At 42.6% G+C, this 13,137-nt stretch overlaps 1 pseudogene; it reads left to right on the top strand.

The window, feature by feature from the left end:
- The first annotated feature begins 825 nt into the window (after positions 1-825).
- On the top strand, positions 826-4,237 carry LOC110595624 (annotated as a pseudogene).
- Positions 4,238-13,137: the final 8,900 nt, after the last annotated feature.

Genomic DNA, 13,137 nt, shown 5'->3' with positions numbered 1-13,137 from the left:
CGCCGCCCGATCCTCCGGCCTCCGCCAGCAGCCTCAGCAGCAGCAGCAGCAGCAGCGGCAGCAGCGGCGACGACGACGACCGGAAGCGGGCGAAGGCGGGAGCCAGAGGGAGTTCGGGGAAGCGGGTCGGCCGGAGGTGACGTCACCGAGAGGCGGGACGAGGCGGTGAGGGGCGGGGCTTCGGGCGCTGGGGGCGGGGCCGCAGGTGGGGCGGGCCTTAACCTCCGGCAGTCGAGCGAGGAGCGGGAGGGAACCCGAGCGAATGTTTGTGACCTGGACAAGGCTGACTAGGAAAACTTTCTGCTTGTTGTTTTTAATGATCAGTCAACCCTACTTTACTTGAGCCGACTTCAGTTTCTTATCCATTTCTAGCCATTGCTTGAAGAGAACCCATTTGGTATAGGCAGGTCAGAGGAGAATGTACCCCAGGAAGTGGAAACACAGGCTCTCAAGGCCTAGGGGAGACGCAACCGGCTTAGGGAATGTGCATGACCAGGACAGACCGAGCTTTTGTTCGGTCACTAGCAGCCTTCTACAGTCAACTCCACTACAAGAAAATGGAGTCCGGAAAAAAAGAGGTTATGGGCTAAATTCCTGGCAAATGTCACCAACAACCTCCTTGGTTCCCTGCTGCCACCATGACCTCAAACATTAGCTTATTTCAGCTTCAGCCCAGGGAACAGGAAGTTTAACTGGGAGTGGAAAGTAGTAATGTGGGATGTGAATACCTGTTAAATACCAAGTCTGGATTTGAACATACACTGCAAAGCACAGCCTCCTATTGTTTTGGCACAAACCAGACCTCAAGGATGTCCTAGAGCCAGCATGGTGTTAGGGGATCCAAAACCCATAGGTAACATAAGAGGGAGGGCCAGATGAATGTAGAGGGGAAGGTGAATTTCACCAAGGTATTATCCCAAGGCAGTTTCCTTGCTGTAAGACTTCCTGTCCCTCAAAGGACACTTGCCAACCTGCAAACTACTTCAGATCACATCTGGACATGAAACCTGCGAGTAAGGAAATTTGCAACGCTGGGCAAATTACCTATGCTTTCTGTTCCTTTACTGAACGACTGAGTTTAACCTACAGAGACACTAAGTCTTTGAATGTAAACAGACATTTTTAGCAGAAGGAAAAGGCAAGATACTAGTTTACATCTGTGTTAAGACTTACCAAATATATGGTTTATAAAGTGCATCACTCCTTTTAAAATTTATTTATTTATTTATGTATTTAAATTTTTGTAGTGATGAGGTCTTGCTATGTTACCTAGGCTACTCTCAAACTCCTGGGCTCAAGCAGCCCTCTCTCCTCGGCTTCCCAAAGTGTTGGGATTATAGAAATGAACCACCACGCCCGGCTACTCCTTGAGCTGTCTTTCATTACAGATTTTTGCAAGTGTTCTGGGACAACAGGGAGACATTTCTGACCAGAGCAAAGGATAAAGATGGTAGAAAACATTAGATGCAAAAGATGGGACTAGAGGTGGAATAAAATGAAATAAATGAAAACTGAACCAAAGTGCAGTTTCAAAGTTTTGGGGGCAAGGGAGTTTTCTTCATTTTGTCAGGCAGCTTGGAGAGGTGAACAGAGCACAGGTTTTAGAGACATACATACTGGATTTGAATCCCAGTTGTGCTATTTGCAACCTGTGCCATGCAAGACAAATTACCTGTGCTCTTTGGGCCTCATCTGTAATATGGCAATTACAGTGTTACCTCACCCAGTAGTTCCCTGAGCTAACAAAGGGTTTAGAAAATAATTGCCTCTTGACAAAGTCATGTTGAAATTAATTAAAATTTTAACATAGGAGCAGCCAACAGACACATGAAAAAGTGCTCAGCCTTACTAATCATCAGTGAAATGCAAATCAAAACCACATTGCATTACCACCCAACCCCAGTAAGAATGGCCATCATTAATAAAGCAAAAAGCAACAGATAATGGCAAGGATGTGGAGAAAAAGGAACACTTCTACACTGCTGGTGGGAATGGAAAATAGTTCAACCTCTATGGAAAACAGTGTGCCGATTTCTAAAAGATCTAGAAATTGACCTTCCATATGACCCAGCAATCCCCCTTCTGGAAATATACCTGGAGGAACTCAAATCATTCTACCAAAAAGGATACCTGCACACTCAGGTTTATTGCAGCACTATTCACAATAGCAAAAACATGGAAACAACCGTGCTGCCCATCGCAACTGGATTGGAGAAAAAAAATGTGGTACGTATACACAATGAAATATTATGCAGCAATAAAGAAGGGCAAACATATGGACTGCACAGTAACTTGGATGGATTTAGAGTCTATAATACTCAGTGATTTATCACAGAAACAAAGAACTGATTACCACATGTTCTTCCTCATAAGCAAACCCTGAATGTTTACCATAATACTATAAGAAAGGAATTGGCAGTAGCAGGATACTGCTAGGGGAGGGAAGGGGTCACATAACATCATTAAGGGTACCTGATCTCAAACAGTGAAGTGGGGACCAAAAGAAGGACCAAACTTTACCAGTACAATGAGCACTTATATACCTAATCCTGAATTGCATCCCACATCTTTAAAATAAATAAATAAATAAGAATTTGTACTTTCCCATTAGAACCTCTGGTGTTTCCTTCACCTTTTCCCCAATTAGGCACCAAAGTCAGCTGTTCTGGTTTCAAAATTGCCTTTGTACTCTTTTGTCTTGTTTATTATTATTATTATTGTTATTATTATTATTAGAGATGGGAGGGGTATTGCTACGTCACCCAGGCTGGTCTTGAACTCCTGACCTCAAGCAGTCTTCCTACCTCAGACTCCTAAGTTTCTAGGACTATTGGCTCCAGCCCTCTGTGTTCTTTTGATATTAAATGTTTTTGTGTGCACATGCATGCACATGTGTGAGTGTGGGTTGTGTATATATAGATTTTTTCACCTCTAGGAACCCTAAAAAAAAAACTTGCTCAACTAATTTATTCATATTCTTTCCAAAAACTTGCTTTTTTTTTTTTTTGGTAGCAACAGCTTTATTGAAAGTAATTTATCTACTATAAAAGTCAATATTTTTAAAGTGTATAGTTCAATGGTTCTTAGTATGCCCTCAATGTTGTTCATCTGTTATCACTATCTAATTCCAGTACATTTTTATTGCCCCAGAAAGATGCCCCGTGTGCATTAGCCATCACCTGCATTCTCCCAACCTCCTCAGCCCTACACAGTCACTCACCTACTTTTTATCTTTACGGGGTTGCCTATTCTAGACATTTCATAGAAATTGAATCATGTAGTATATGGTCTTTTGTGACTTGTTTCTTTTGCTTATCATAATTTTTCATCTTTAATCCGTGTTGTAGCATGTATCGGTACTCTGTTCCTTTTTGACTGAATAATGTGTCGTTGTATGAATATACCACATTTTGTTTGTTCATCGGCTGATGAACATTTATTTATTTATTTATTTGAGTTAGGATCTCAGTCTATTGACTAGGCTAAGATGCAGTGGCATGATCACAGCTCACTGCAGCCTCCAGCTCCTGGACTCAGGCAATCTTTCCGCCTCAGTTTCCTGAGTAGCTGGGACTATAGGCATGTACCACCATGCCAGCTAATGTTTTTATTTTTTTGCAGAGGCGAGGTCTCGCTATGTTGCCTAGGCTGAACGAATATTTAGATTGTTTCTATTTTTTTTTTTACTATTAAGAATAAAGCTGGCTTTGCAGACCCGCTGCCTTGAGCCTTTTCCTATCAGCCATAGTCAACCCCACCGTGTTCTTCGACATTGCTGTCGACTGCGAGCCCTTGGGCCTCGTCTCCTTCGAGCTGTTTGCAGAGAAAGTTCCAAAGACAGCAGAAAACTTTCATGCTCTGAGCACTGGAGAGAAAGAATTCAGTTATAAGGGTTTCTGCTTTCACAGAATTATTCAGGTTTATGTGCCAGGGTGGTGAGTTTACACACCATAATGGCACTGGCGGCAAGTCCATCTATGGGGAGAAATTTGATGATGAGAACTTCATCTTGAAGCATACAGATCCCGGCATCTTGTCCATGGCAAATGCTGGACCCAACACAAACGGTTCCCAGTTTTTCATCTGCACTACTAAGACTGAATGGTTGGATGGCAAGCATGTGGTTTTTGGCAGGGTGAAAGAGGGCATGAATGTTGTGCAAGCCATGGAGGGCTTTGGGTCCAAGAATGGCAAGACCAGCAAGAAGATCACCATTGCTGACTGTGGACAACTCTAATAAATTTGACTTGTTTTATCTTAAACTACCAGGCCATTCCTTCTGTAGCTCAGGAAAGCACCCCCTCCATCCCATTTGCTCGCAGTATCCCTATAATCTTTGTGTTCTCACTACAATTCTTTGGGTTCCATATTTTCCTTATTCCCTTCCATGTCTAGTTGGATTGCAGAGAAATAAAAACTAAATAACAACAGCAACAAAAAAAAAAAAGAATAAAGCTGTTATAGACAATTAAGTACAAGTTTTAAGGTGAACATATGTTTTCAGTTCTGTTGGTTATACACACACGAGTGGAATTGCTAGATCATTGGGTAAGTCTATGTTTAACCTTTTGAGGAATGGCCAGTCTGTTTTCCAAAGTGGATGCACCATTTACATTTCCACCAGTAATGTTTGAGTTTTCCAGTTCCTCCATACTCTTGCTGACACTGATGAACACCCATCTTTCTTATTATAGTCACCCTAGTTGGTGTGAAGTGGTATCTCATTGTGCTTTGGATTTGCATTTCCCTGACAATTCATAATATTGAGTATTTCCCTTCCTTTCTTTTTTTTTTTTTTTTGAGTCGGAGTCTCACTTGGTTGCCCAGGCTGGAGTGCAGCGGCATACATGCTCATGACCACTGCAGCCTTGACCTGCTGGACTCCGGCAATCCTTCTGTTCAGTCTTCCAAGTAGCTGGAACTACAGGTGTGCACTACTGCACCTGGCTAATTTTTTGATTTATTGTAGAGATGAGGTCTCACCAAGTCGCCTGGGCAGATCTCAAACCCTCGGCCTCAGGCAATCCACTTGCATCAGCCTCCCAAAGTACTGGGATTACAGGCTGAGCCACTGAGCCTGGCCAATGTTGAGTATTTTCATGTGCCTATTGTCCATTCCAAAGTATATCTTCTTTGAAGAAATGCCCCTGTTTCAATCATTTGCTCATTTTTCAAATTGGGTTATTTGGCTTTTTTTTTTTTTTTTGAGTTGGAGTCTCAGTCTGTCGCCCAGACTGGAGTGCAGTGGCCGCTCCCAGCCACCACAGCCTCAACCTGCTGGGCTCCAGCGATCCTTCCACCTCAGCCTTCCAAGTAGCTGGAACTACAGGTGCACGCTACCACGCCCGGCTAATTTTTGATTTATTGTAGAGATGAGGTCTCACCAAGTTGCCCAGGTGGGTCTCGAACCCGCGAGCTCAGGCAATCCACTCACCTCAGCCTCCCAAAGGCGTGGGATTACAGGCTCGGTGAACCACCGAGCCCGGCTTGGCTTTTTATTATTAATTTTAAGAGTTATTTCTGTATTCAGAACATGAGAGCCTCATCAGATATATGATTTACAAATATTTTCTCCCATTCTGTAGGCTGCCTTTTCACATTCTTGATGGTACTCTTTCAAGCACAAAAGTTTTTCATTTCAATGAAGTCCAGTCTATCTATTTTTTTCTGTGGTTGCTTGTGTTCTCAGTGTCTTATCTAAGAAACCAAGTTCAAGCTCACAAAATTGTATGTGTTCTTCTAAGAGTTTTATAGTTTTGGTTCTTTAGGGCTTTGATTAATTTTGAGCTAATTTTTATGTCGTGTGAGGTAAGGATTCGGCTTCATTCCTTTGCACATGGATATTCACTTGACCTGGTACCATGAGTTGAACAAAAACTATTCTTTTCACATTGTATTGTCTCGACAAAAACTGACATTCTTTGGAGCAATATACTTCCAGATGAGAAACTCAAGGAGGTAGAACAATTGTTGATCAGCAGGGCACTTTGTAGAATCAACTGAGCCTTGACAATCACAGCAACTAATGTCCAAGGGTGACTACTATGTTCCATTCTTCTAAGCACTTTACAAACACCACTGCTTCATATATTCCTGACCACAAGCTTATGCAGTAGTCTCCATCATTACATGAGACTCAACAAAGTTGAATAACTTGCTGTATTAGTGATCTACTGCTGTATAGAAAGACATCCCAAAACTTAGCAGGTTAACATGATAGCATTTTATTATCTTTGAGAGATATGTATTGTTTTTGAAAGTCAGGAATGTGAAAGCCATTCTCTCATATGGTTGCAGGAAAGATGTCTGCCGGGGTTATGAACATCTGAAGGCTTGTCTGAGCTAGAGGATTTGCTTCCAAGTTCACTCATATAGCTGGAGCAGGAGACTTCAGTTCCTCGCCGTCTAGACCTCTCCATAGTGTTGCTTGAATGTCCTCCTAACATGGCAGCTGGCTTTTCCCAGAGTGATTGATCCAAGAGAGGGAACAAGGAGGAAACTACAGGGCCTCTTATGATCTAGTCTTGGAAATCACACATTATATTGTTAACATTCTGTCACTGAAAGCAAGTCACTAATGACTGCCCACATTCTATGGAAAGGGAATTAGACTCCACCTTTTGAAGGGAGGTATATCAGAGAATTTGTGGACATATTTTAAAACCATTACACCTTCCCCAAGTCATAAAGATTAGGAGCATTTTAGCAGGAGAAACCCAATGTGCAAATACTGATACATGTCTGCGTGCACCATATTTGTTAATTTCCCTGTAGCCAAAGCAAATTATGTGGCCAAGCCCAGAATCAATGTGGAAGAGAACAAGAGCCTGAATACCAGGAATCGTAGTTCACTGGGTACCATCAATATAACAACCTCCCACAATGCAATGTCTTTTATCTCCTTGAAATAGCAATCTTTTTGGAGTTGCTTTTGCAACTTTCATTGTCTTTATTTCCTTTGGGTTTACTTTCTTTACTTGTTTGATGTTTATTTTTGACCTGGGATCTTATTCTGTCCCCTAGGCTGTAGTGCAGTGGCCTGATCATAGCTCACTGCAGCCTTGAGCTTCTGGGCTCAAGTGATCCTTCAGCCCCAGCCTCCTGAGTAGTTGGGACTACAGGAACACACACCACACTCAGGTAAACTTTCTCTACTTGTTTTAACCCTGTTTTTTAGGTTAGAAATATTTCTTACTCACCTTATGATCTTTTTTAGTCATAGTTATACATTAGTGAGCAAAATTCTTAAAGGAAGCTCTAAGTTGGGGGAGTAGTGAGAAGACTTGTCTCAGGATGGTGTTCTCTGTAGAGTAATCCATTCCAGACCAGTTATTTCACTGGGGGACCCCCACATGTCAGTATCTGCAGTTGTTTTACGTTGTACTGATTAACGTTGCTCAGGCAGCATCCTCCATTTTCCCTCCTGAGTGGTATAAATCTGAGAATCAGTGATCTGAGAGCTTATCTGGCACTCAGGCAGGTAGTAGAGACTCTCCGCATTGAGAACACAGACCCCCTTGTTTTCAATACAACACCTTCCACAGGCCACAGCTGCGATGTGTCTCCGAGGGCAAAGTGTCTCTGAGACACGCTGGACCCATTATTCAACTTCTGTATAAGGCGAAGCTCCTATCATCTGTGCCGCTGGGAAGGGAAAGGTATCTGGTTGGGCAGGATGGTGAAGGAGATTTGTGGGTTGTAGCTGCTCCTTTTAAAAACTTTGAGTCAGTCCTTCTCTTTCCAGCTCACCTTGCACCACTGACTCAGAGATACCCAGAGCCTCTGATTTGTGTGTCTTCCTGGAGTCCTACATTATAGACTGGCCTTTCTCTTGTTAGACTGCCAAGTCACTTCTCACTTGTCTTTGCTTTCCAGTCTCTAAAATTTGATTGCCTTCATTGATTCACTGCCAAATCCTTTCCTGGTTTCCTAGTCCTATTTGGTTTAGGCCAAAAAAAAAATTCTTCGGTGGGTGCAGTGGCTCATGCCTGTAATCCCAGCACTTTGGGAGGCAGAGGCGAGAGGATAGCCTGAGCGCAGGGGTTTGAGACTAGTCTGGGCAACTTAGAAGATTTTGTCGCTACAATACACCAAAAAATTATCCAGTCCTAGTGGTACATGCCTGTGGTTCCAGCTACTTGGAAGGCTGAGGTGGAAGGATCACCTGAGCCCAACAAGTTGAGGTTGTGGTGACCATGAGTGTGTCACTGCACTCCGGCCTGGGCAACAGTGAGACTCCCACTCATACAAAAAAAAAAAAAAAAAAATACTCTCGTTTTACAGAGATTTAATGAGAGAGACAAGATAAACACAGATGTTTAATCTATCTTGTTTCACTTAAAGTGCACAACACATGCTTTTAAATAGTGTGAGAGCCAGGAGTCAGTTGCAATAACAGAAAAGGTTCATTCAGAGAAGTTGATGCTTAAAATAGCCTGGTGAACTAGAGGAGTTCCAAGCTGGGCCTCCAGAAATGACCTTCCGAGCACAGTAGAACTACTGCCAGAGCCACAGTCAGGAAACTGGGGAGGAGGGCCCTACTGTCCCAACTGCCCGCCCCACCTTAGCCACAATTCAGAAATCAGGGAGCAGCTGCCAGAACTGTGGGCTTCAAAGCCAGGCAGAGCCTGCTAGATCCATATCAGCAAATTGATGTTTGGAGTAACACTACTGCTCTGCTCACTTAGTTCTGAATTCAAGTCTTGTGTGAGGGCATCTGACCAATGAAACTTGAAATACATTGCTATGAGGGAGTATAGCAAATTGTTTGTTTAGCTTTCCAGCCCCTGCGCTATAAGGAAGGAAGCTAGAACAGGTATTGAGGGGATCAATCTATGTATCTACCACAAAAGGTAAGAAGATGCATGGAACACATTTTTAGCTGGACAATAGGATTCACTCCCACTGTCTTTCTTGCTCCAGCTGATTTCCTTCTTCCTAGCCTTTGGGATTAAACTCTAAAAACATCCCCTCCTTGCCTTGGCTCAGGAGGTCAGCAAACTTTTCCCATAAAAGGTCAGAGGAAAAATATTTTAGGTTTTTCAAGCCTTATGGTCTCTGTTACAGCTATTCAACTTTGTCATTACGGGACAAAAGCAGCCATAGACAAGACGTAAACAAATAAGTGTGGATCCATTAATACTTTGTTTACAAAAACAGGAGGCTGTACTGTGACCATAGTTTGCAGATACCTATCTTTGCTTATATGGGGGTCTTGTATAATTCATGGAAAATGCATCTAATGATGCAAGTTTATTTTGGGGGTGTCAAAATAAACTTGTACTAACTTGTTATATCGTGTCTGAACAGGATCCAGTTTGAGGTACTAAGAAGGATAAGACATCAGTTTGAAAAGAATCCCTATCAGAGTTACATGAATTCTGCTAAAACTGAACCAAGAACAAACATCAAATTTATGGTGAAGTTTTGGTGGAAGAATGGTGAAATCATTGATCCTTTATGAAAAGTTTATAGGGACAATGCCCCCAAGGAAATCAGCAGTTTACAAATAGATAACTCATATTAAGAAGGGACAAGAATCAACAAGGGTGTCTGCACAATGCATATTTGTATACCTAATCCTTAATTGTACCCCACAATTTTAAAATAAAAAATATGTATTAAAAAATAAAAATAAATTTAAGGAACAAAAAGGGACAAGACAGCATTTAAGATGAAGCCCACAGAGGTGGATCATCCACACTAATTTATTTATTTATTTATTTATTTATTTATTTATTTTGAGTTGGAGTCTCACTGTCACCCAGACTGGAGTGCAGTGGCCGCTCCCGGCCACCACAGCCTCAACCTGCGGGGCTCTGGCGATCCTTCCGCCTCAGCCTTCCAAGTAGCCGGAACTATAGGCGCACACTACCACACCCAGCTAATTTTTTATTTATTGCAGAGATGAGGTCTCACCTGCCTAGGCAGGTCTTGAACCCGCGAGCTCAGGCAATCTACTCACCTCAGCCTCCCAAAGGCGCAGGATTACAAGCTGAGCCACCGAGCCCGGCTTCACACTAATTTTTAAAGGAAAAAATGTATCTTGTTCATGCCCTAATTGAAGAGGGATGTCAATTAACAGTATGAATGACAGCCAATACCACAGACATCTCAAGTGGCTCAGCTCACACAATTCTGACTGAAAAATTAAAGTTGAGCAAGTTTTCCATTTGATGGGTGCCAAAACCATTGCACCCTGGTTAGCTGCAGGCAAGAGCAGAGCTTTCGATGGAAATTTTTTTTTTTTTAGTTGAAGTCTCACTCTGTTGCCTAGGCTAAAGTGCAGTGGCACGATCATGGCCCCTGCAGCCTCAACCTGCTGGGCTCAGGTGATCCTTCTGCCTCAGCCTTCCAAGTACCTGGAACTATAGGTGCGTGCTACCACACCTGGCTAATTTTTTTATTTATTGTAGAGATGAAGTCTCACCAAGTTGCCCAGTCTGGTCTTGAACTTGTGGTTTCAAGCAATCCACACGCCTCAGCCTCCCAAAGTGCTGGGGTTACAGGCTGAGCCACTGAGCCCAACTTCAATGGAAATTTTAAACAAGCAGGATCAAGTTCCTGAAGCATTTCTTCAAAGAATTGTAACAGGAGATGAAACATGGCTTTAATGGTACTATCCTGAAGACAAAGCACAATCTAAGTAATGGCTACTAAAAGGAGGAAGTGGTCCAAAGCACAGTAGACCAATCAAGAGCAAAGGCTGTGGCAACAGTTTTTTGAGATGCTGAAGGTATTTTGCTGTTGACTTTCTGGAGAGCCAAAGAACAATAACATCTGCCTATTATGAGAGTGTTTTACAGAAGTTAGCCAAAGCTGTCATAGAAAAATGGCTGAGAAAGCTTCACCAGAGAGTTATTTTTCACCATGAAAATGTTCTCGCTCATTCTTCACATCAAACAAGGGAAATTTTGTGAGAAATCATTAGACATTCACCTTACAATCCTGATTTGGCTCTTTCTGATCTATTTTTGTTTCCTAACCTTAAAAATTATTTAAAGGCACCCATTTTTCTTCAGTTAATAATGTAAAAAAGACTGCATTACTATGGTTGAATTCCCAGGACCCTCAGTTCTCTAGAGATGGACTAAATGGCTCTGTCATTTCTTACAAAAGTATCTTGACCTTGATGAAGCTTATGTTGAGAAATAAAGTTTACATTTGTATCTTTTAATTCCATTTTCCACTTGCTTTTTGAAGTGCCCTCATATTGTCTATTAACTCAACAAATATTTCATGAGCACCTACTATGTGTCAGGCATACTTCCACAGCAATCCATAAGACAGCACCCCTGCTGATTCCCACCTCCCACCCCCTGCACATTCTTCTGCCTAACTCACACTCCTAGTTAGTTAATATTCAGTTTGGGTTGACTCTCTTTATCATACTTCTTCCCAGTCTGGGTTCCTTCATTTCCCTCTCTCTGGGCTCCCATGGTACCCTGTGCTCACTGTCGTCTCTTGAACCTTTTGCATAAGTGTTGTCTGCTTGTGCAACTGATTCCCCACAGCTCTGTGAACTCCCCAAGGGTGAGGATGATGACCTTGTCTTCACCTCATAGCCATACAGGGCCTGGCACAGAACCAGCCTGTGGTTAATGTTTGTTGAACTGACTTTAAGGAGCCATTGTAGAAACATAGAGATCTGTCCGGTGTGGTGACTCACACTTGTAATCCCAGCACTTCAAAAGGTAGAAGCTACAGGCCTGAGCCCAGAGGTTCAAGACCAGCCTGGGCAACTTGGCGATACCTCATCTCTACAATAAATCAAAAAATTAACCGGGCATAGTGGCACAGGCCTGTAGTTCCACCTACTTGGAAGGCTGAGGCAGAAGGATCACCTGAGCCCAGCAGGTTGAGGCAGCAGTAACCATGAGTATGCCAATGTACTCCAGCCTAGGTTACAGAGTGAGACTGACCCCCCCCCAAAAGAAACCTAGAGATAAATATTAGATACAGTTGTGGGCAGAAAAGTTGGAGGTGGGAAATGAGGACTTTTAGGTGTTTTATTTATACGAGAAAGTTAGCACAGAGACTGAATTATGGCATAATTCACACACACTAACTAATTATACCCCTTTCAAGTAGGCATGTGGAAGACTTTTGAGAAACGTTTACATCCTTGGGAATACCACCACAATCAAGACATGGAACATTTTCATCACACCCAAAAGCTATTTGTACCCATTTGCAGTCAACAACTGTCAACCTCACCCTTAAGTCCTGGAACCCGGCAATCACTGATCTGCTTTCTATCATTATTGATTAGTTCTCTCTATTCTAAAACGTCATATAAATGGAATCATACTGTATGTGCTATTTTAAGTCTGACTTCTTCACACAACATACACAATGTTGCTTGAATCAGTAGTCTGTTCCTCTTACTGGCTTACTATTTCATTTATGAATGTATTGCAGACTGCTTATCAGTGAGAATTTAAAGGAAAAATATATTTCTACCCAATGCCCAGAGCCTACTGTGAGAGACTACTAGGGCCTCTGTGTGGCCTTAAACGTACAGGTGGGTATTGTCTCTGAATGAGGTTATGTAGACAGCTGGGGACTAGGGAGTTACTGGTGTAGATATGATGCCATAGATGTGGGACCCTCTAGGTCCAAACCTGATGTATTGCCAGGATCAGACTTGCAAGATACATAGACCACATGAGGACAATCCTGTCTTGAAATGGAAAAAAAAAATATTTTTAATGCTGCCCCAGCACCCACCCCCCAATTTTACCTGGCTTTCTTCCCTGCCCTCCCATATCAACTAATCACTTTCTTTCTCTTTTTCTTTTTTGAGTCAGGGTCTCACTCTTTTGCTCAGGCTGGAATGCAGTGGCACATCACAGCTCACTGCAGCCTTCACCTCTTGGGCTTGGGTGATTCTTCTGCCCTAACCTCTCTAGTAGCTAAGACTACAGGCACATGCCACCATGCTCGGCTACATTTATTTTATTTTATTTTTAGAACTGAGGCCTTGCTATGTTGTCTTGGCTGGTCTGAACACCTGGGCTCAAGAAACTCTCCTGCCTTGGCCTCCCAAAGTTCTGGGATTGCAGGCATGAGTCACTGAGCCCAGTCAGAATTTTTTTAATTGATTAATGTAACTGGAGTTAGAAAAAAAATAGAAAT

The sequence above is a fragment of the Carlito syrichta genome, unplaced genomic scaffold (genome assembly GCF_000164805.1).
Source record: "Carlito syrichta isolate Samal-C Ts95f unplaced genomic scaffold, Tarsius_syrichta-2.0.1 Scaffold303141, whole genome shotgun sequence".
Lineage (NCBI taxonomy): Eukaryota > Metazoa > Chordata > Mammalia > Primates > Tarsiidae > Carlito > Carlito syrichta.
Note: the sequence above shows the minus strand (reverse complement) of the source record. Positions and strands in the feature narration are given on the sequence as shown.